General features: G+C 46.8%; 1 non-coding gene across 1 annotated transcript; it reads right to left on the reverse strand.

The window, feature by feature from the left end:
* Positions 1 to 6,354: 6,354 nt before the first annotated feature.
* On the reverse strand, positions 6,355 to 6,489 carry LOC133764948 (small nucleolar RNA SNORA68). The gene has a single exon (XR_009866515.1). It is a non-coding gene; the product is annotated as a small nucleolar RNA SNORA68 (small nucleolar RNA).
* Positions 6,490 to 6,875: the final 386 nt, after the last annotated feature.

Consider the following 6,875-nt stretch of genomic DNA (forward strand, 5'->3'; position numbering starts at 1 on the left):
ATGTAACATGTGAGAAGCACAGTGTACTAATTATATATTATTCCCAGTCTTAGAGAAAATGATTTGCTTGTCCGAGGTCACACAACCAATCAGCGACAAAACTGGAATCTGAACCCAGGTCTAACTGACCCCAGAAAACTCCCGGTCCAGGGAGCAGTGAAGAAAACCCACCAGAGAAAGTTAACAAGGTCTCCAGGGAGAGGCTTGGGAAAGGGCAAAATCAATGTGCACCAAGGAGGCAGGGGTGCACTGCTTTACACGTGTGCTCAATAAGCAGACTGGGGAAACAAGAGATGTCATTAAAGTTTAAGGGGGGCCACTAAATCCACTAAATCTGGTCTTTTTTTTTTTTAAGATTTGTTTATTTGAAAGTTAGAGTTACACAGAGAGAGGAGAGACAGAGAGAGAGAGAGGTCTTCTATCCACTGGTTCACTCCCCAGTTGGCCACTACAGCCAGAGCTGCACCCATCTGAAGCCAGGAGCCAGGAGCTCCTTCCAGGTCTCCCATGTAGGTGCAGAGGCCCAAGGACTTGGGCCATCTTCTACTGCTTTCCCAGGCCATAGCAGAGAGCTGGATCGGAAGTGGAGCAACCAGGTCTTTAACCAGCGCCCATGTGGGATGCCGGTCCTTCAGGCCAGGGCGTTAACCCACTGCGCCACAGCACGGGCCCCTATTTAATCTGGTCTTAATGATGATTCCCCTCAATATCTCTGGCCCTTTCCTAGGGTTAAGGATGGGAGGGAAGAGAGTCGTTGTGACTTCAGTGGATTCCCCCCACCACTCCCTAAAGGGCTGGACTTGCCTTCCTGGGGTAAAGACCCTTGACTAAGAATCCCAATCCTTTTACATGAGTCATTGTTTCTTTAAATTGACCACATGACTACCTCCCAAGGCTCCCTAAGAGCTGAAGATGTTTAAGTTATGGAAATTAAGGAGCAGGCCTGTTCCTCAATTCCCTGTGTGGCATGATGGTGATTAACCAATTAATGGCTGGGCAGGTGCCAGCCAGTACCAGGGTAATTATTAGATTGTAATTGCTATATTATTAGAAGGTAAATATAGGGTCGGACTGTCATCCACCCTGTGGAGGACATTTCATTCCTATTAGGCATAATTATTCCCCATTCTCTGGGAGCCTGTGATTTCCAATATAATTATATACTGTTTGCCAACTCCATCCACATGGGATGGGGTTCAGAATCAGACAATGAGGGGAGGTATGGGGCAGGAGCTTAAGACTCACAGAAGCATCAGGGTTTAGAAGTTAAACCAGCCAAGCATATCCTAAGACAAAGGGCCAGCTAAGGCAGAGGAAGAAAGAAGGAAGCTTAACAGAATCCTCTGCTCATAGCATCTGGGAAACAAACCGTCCCAGTCTTCATTGTCTTAAGCTTCCCACAGACAGTATGGTTCACTCATTCATTCCACCCAAAGCGGCTGGGTGGGCATTATGCACAGCACTAGAGAGAGACAGAAAAATAAAACAGGGCACCTGCTCCTGAAAGTCCAAGTTGTGGACTCCCCTACCTTATACAAAAGCCGAGGTTCCCTCATTGGCTACCCTTGCCCAAGTCTCTCCAAGAAACAGAGCTCATAATTCAAAAACCAGAAGGTCATCCATGAGGCTAAGAGGTGCCTTCTCACTTGCAAATAAAGAACTTTTAATGCTTGACAGGAGCATGCAGGTGTGACAATTGAGACATAAAGTTGATAAAGAACCGTGAGAGCGGCTGGGTGAGAGCACGGGGAAGCAATGTTTCCAGCCACACAGCTCTGATCAGGTGCAATCTGCAAAATCCAGAGACACGACTTTTCATACTAACGTGTAATAATACCATTTATCACCTATAACAAGAACTTGGTTCTAACAAACATTTACACCAAACCTGTTTCTCATAAATCAAATAACAAACCCCTGGCCCATCTGAGATGTGTTTTGTATCTGGGAGTCTCACTATTATCTCATCTGTTATAATTTGCTTCAGAAATGTTTGGCCAAAAGATTAAAATAGACACACTCATTGCTCGTCAACCTCATGGGCTGGTGGGAAGCCCTTTTGGTTCTTCCTCTATTACTCAAGCCTTCTTTTGAGTTCTCAATGGCTGCCCTGTAGTTCTCTCAGACTTGAGGGCACTAGATTGGAAGGGTTGGACTGCTGGTTCAACTAGAAGAGGCAGAGGACTAACCAGATCAGAGAAGTTTAATTATCTACCAGTAATGTAAAAGTGAAAATAAGGGCACAGGTGCACAGCAATGAAGACACTGTTTGAGATTCCCAAACTCTGAGTGCCTGGCGAGTCCCAACTCTACCCTCTAGTCCAGCTCCTTGCCAATATGCACCCTGGGAAGCAGCAAGTGACAACTCAAGTACTTGGATCCCCGCCACCCACACGGAACACTGTATTGGGTTCCAGACTGATTCAGGCATTTGAGGAGTGAACCAATGGATGGAAGATCTTTGGCTGTTTCTCTCCCTCTGTCTCTCTGCCTTTCAATTAATGTAATGTTATATAAATATATATGTATAATAGAAATTATTATAATAGAATTAAATTGGAAATTGAGACAGGGGCTCTGCCTTCATGAAATTTATAAGAACTTTTTACCCAGTGTCACACTTAATCCTCACAACCTGACAGATTGGCCTCATGTTCTTACTGGCACTAAGTGACCTACTCAGCGTTCCACAGATAGAAAGAGCAGAGCAGGTTTTCCAGCACTGATCTGTCTGGTTACAAGTCCATGCTCTTTCTACCCTCTCCATATCCCCTTCCCATCCACAAGAAAGCCTGGCTCTCAGAACACTGAAGATCCTCCACCTCAGTTCCCAGGTGGCCCTGCAAGTGTGACGTGTTGTCTCCTGTCCACCCGGCCAGCCACTAACCACTGTTCAATTGAATGTTTATTATCTTGTGGTACACAGTTACCGTAGCAATAAAATTTATACTCAACGATACAGAACTGCCATGATTTCAGCTACTAATGGAATTACTATTTTTGTTTGTTTTAAAGTCATAGCAATAAAATAGACTCCCAACAATACTCGGGCAGTTTTTTATGTCTTTAAAATTTACTGGAAGTGAGAATCATAACAACATAATGCCTGTAAACATACAAATTGTCTTCCTGGAAAGAGGGGCTTTGGTTTCTCTCATGGTGAGGTCTGCAGAGTGAGAGATTGATGGCAGTTTAGGAGGGAAACGCTGATAAACACTGCAACCTTAGACTCCCAAGGGGTCTGGGCCACATGAGTCAACATTGGATGAGTTCAGGCATAAAGAGCCATCCTTTCTCCCCTCCAGGAGCATCCAAGAAAGTCACCAACAAGGAGAAGAGAAGAGAAAGAACACCTGGATGTACCAGGAGTCCTGGTGGCTCTGCAGCACACTCCTTCTACAGGAAGAGGTATGAACAAAGTGTGTCACACCCCTTGTTGTCGCTGTATGTCACGACCTGGTTTCTAGTCCAAAGTTCAAGGAGAAACTATAAGGTAAAGGCAGACAAAAGAAGAAACCAACAGCACCCAGATGGTAGGCCTAATCTTGAACTCTCTCTGAGATTAAGACCATCTGAAGTACAAGGAGTTTTAGAAGATGTCCTTCCCAGGAACCTCAATCTATGGCTTTGAAGTTTGCCTGCAATTCTCACCACTCCATTGGGGTGAGACACAACTCCAGAAGGGCCTGCCAGATTATAAGTATGTCACCATTGGCATGACACATTCCCATTCTAGCTTATCAATCCAGCTATCTTCAAAAGCAGCGCTCTCATGGGAGAAGACCCCCGATAAAGAAAATCTGATGGAGAGCAGGGGTGAGATAACATAGAAAAAGGTTCCAAGTGTAGAAGAAAGAGAATGGTCTGGCTGGGCCACTAATGAGAGAAAGAAGCCTAGGCAAACAGCCAGTGAACGAACACAAAGGAGGGCAAGTTTGAAAAGGTACTGATGGGAGGGAGAGCAAAAAAGGGAAACTTCTCTCCTCAGAGACAAAGGCTACAAATGCAGGCATCATAGAGGAAGCAGAGGCAGGGCCCACTGGCCTGGTTCTGGATCAGGGGCCACAGGGGGCCATACTGCTTGACTGGAGAGCCTAGCATGGAAAATAGGAGACTATCAAAAGACAAGGTGTCAACGAGATGCCCGAATAAGAGATTCAGAGGGAAGACAATGCTTTGAAAGAGAATTTGTCCAGCAGCCCAAACAGGCATGAAGACTAAGTAGCCCAAATTCAGGGCCTAAGGAATCAGACAGTCACCCTGCTCAGTGTGGTCATCTGAGTCATCCTGAATGAAGGGCCACACTGTGACTATGGAAGGCCGTAATGCCCAGAATGCCCTTACACAAATGATGGACCTGGCTTGTAATGAATGCATGAGGTCCTACCAGGAGATAAGACAAAGGATCACGTCAGGGAGCAAAAGTCACCCTGTGGGAATCCTGAATTACTTCAACACCCAATATGGCATGGAAGTGGGGTACAAGGAAGGAGCTGAAGGCCTAGAGATCCACATCCCATCCACTTACCCTAAACAAGCACGCCTGTGATGTACGTGTCTACTCAGCTACCCACGGCTGGCCCACGTGATCTTCACCCTCACGTTGCTGGGCCCTGACAGTGCACAAACCTGCCCTCATTTTAGCAGACACAATCAAGTCTGACTGCTCATCCCCACCCTGGGGCTTTGGATGACAGGGAAGAAGCCAAGTCCAAAGCCACTCTGTGGGCACTTGGAAGTCTGGCTTAGCTGGACAAGGACCTGGTAGCATACGTGCCACCTCCTCTGATCCCAGCATTGGAGGGTGTCAGTTTGATCAAGCTGAGGCTGACCTTTGAAGAGTGAGAGAGCGAGGTTGGAAGCCACTGAATTGGCTGTTTCATAGGACAGAAGCTGACACAGCAAGAGCTGAGCAACACTCAAAAGTGATTTAGTGCCCACTCTGCTGCAAAATTCTAAAGGGAAGAAGGCAACTGTGCAGCAACCCAGCGCTGCAGGGGCACGTAGCTATCCACCTCTGCTACTGCACTGAGTCCTGTGACCAACAGCCAACTCTCAGCAGCACTGAGTGGAAAATAACCCAGGCCAAGTGGTAACAGCACTTCATCTCCCCTACCATTCAGTACATTTCTAGGGCTCTGTCCAGATGGTCCAAGTGCCCACCAGGATTGCCCACCTACCTGCACTGCCTCTTCACATCCTACCCCTTCTTTAAAGAGAACCCAAGTCTTGACCCATTCCCCCCTCCCCAGGAAGCCTTCTCTAAAGACCCCAGCCCAGGGAGAGCAGCCCCTTATGATCTTTCAGAACTCATGTTGCCTGTTTCCATGCATGGCTTTATCACAGTCTCCCCTGTCCATAGTGCATAGAGACTGTGTAGAGAAGAACCTTGTTCTGCAACAAAAGTGGGCATCATCCGATCTATTGAGGGTGCAAATAGAACAAAAAGGTAGAGGAAAAGCGAGTTTGTTCTCTATCCTTGGGTCACAACATCTACTTCCTCCTGCACTTGGACTTTGGTGTCCAAGTATGTGTGGGTGTGTGTCTGTATCTGCAAACAAACACACACACACATACACACTATTGTTCTATTTCTCTGGAGAATGTTAACTAATACAACACTCAAAAAAAATGTTCTTTTTGGGGTAGGCACTTAGCCTAAGGGTTAAGATGCTGGTTAAGTTACCACATTCACATTGGAATACCCACGTTCAGTCCCTGGCTCTGGCTCCTAGTTTCAGCTTCCTGTCAATGTAGATCCTAGGAAGCAGCAGTGATGGCTTGTGAGAGATCTGGATTGAACTCCAGGCTCTCAACTTCAGCCTGGCCCAGGACCAGCTATTGTGAGCCCTTAAGAAGTGAACAAGCAGATAAAAGCTCTTTGTCTTTCTGACTCTGTGTGTGTGTGTGTCTCTGACTCCCAAATGAATAAACAAATAAATTTTTAAAACTTTTTTTATGAGCCAGTAACAATAAGAGTGAGGAACAGGTGTTGCGGCACAGCAGGTTAAGCGGCCACTTGTAATATCCCACATCGGAGTCCCGCTGCTCTGCTTCTGACCCGGCACCCTGCTAATGTGTCTGGGAAGCCAGTCAACATGGGGGACCCAGATGGAGTTCCTGGCTCCTGGTTTTGGCCTGGCTCAGTCCCAGCTATTTCAGCCATTTGGGGAGTAAATCAGTAGATGGAAGATATCTCTCTCTCTCTGTCACTCTGCCTGTCAAATAAATAAATCCTTTTTTAAAAATAAGAAGAGTGATCTGTCACAAGTTCTTTTATTTACTATTTCTGTCTGCAGGGCAGGGCACGAAGGCTCTGTGGGGCCCCAGGGATCCCAGCAGCCCCTTCCATAGGGGTGAAAGGCCTCCAGATTCACTTCCGGGGGCATAGCCACATCCCCCAAAGGCAACGAGATCTGCTTGTTGTGTGTGCCTGTGTTTAAACAACTGCCATGGCTACAGTGATCTCACAGGTTCTTACAGAGCAAGTGCTGATAATAGCTCAAGTTCTAGCTCTTTTCTGCTAATTGAACTTAGGCGATTTAGTTAGCTTTTCGATGCCACAGGCACCATGAAGAAACCGAGTCCTACCTCGTGGTGTGTAGAGTCTAGGGACCTCATGAGGGTTAATGGATTCACACAAATGGACACACTATGGATGTTCCAGTAGTGCCAGCCTGACCCCACCCATCACCACCTCATTCAATCAGTGCTTAGTACTTAAGAAAACTCTTTCCTGAGGAGGGCACTGTGGCGCAGTGGGTTAAGTCACTGCCTAGGATGCCCACCTTCCATACTGAAGAGCCTGGGATTGAATCCCACCTCCACTTATGATCCAGTTCCCTGTCAATGCACCCTGAGAGGCAGCAGATAAT

Source organism: Lepus europaeus, chromosome 7 (assembly GCF_033115175.1).
Source record: "Lepus europaeus isolate LE1 chromosome 7, mLepTim1.pri, whole genome shotgun sequence".
NCBI lineage: Eukaryota > Metazoa > Chordata > Mammalia > Lagomorpha > Leporidae > Lepus > Lepus europaeus.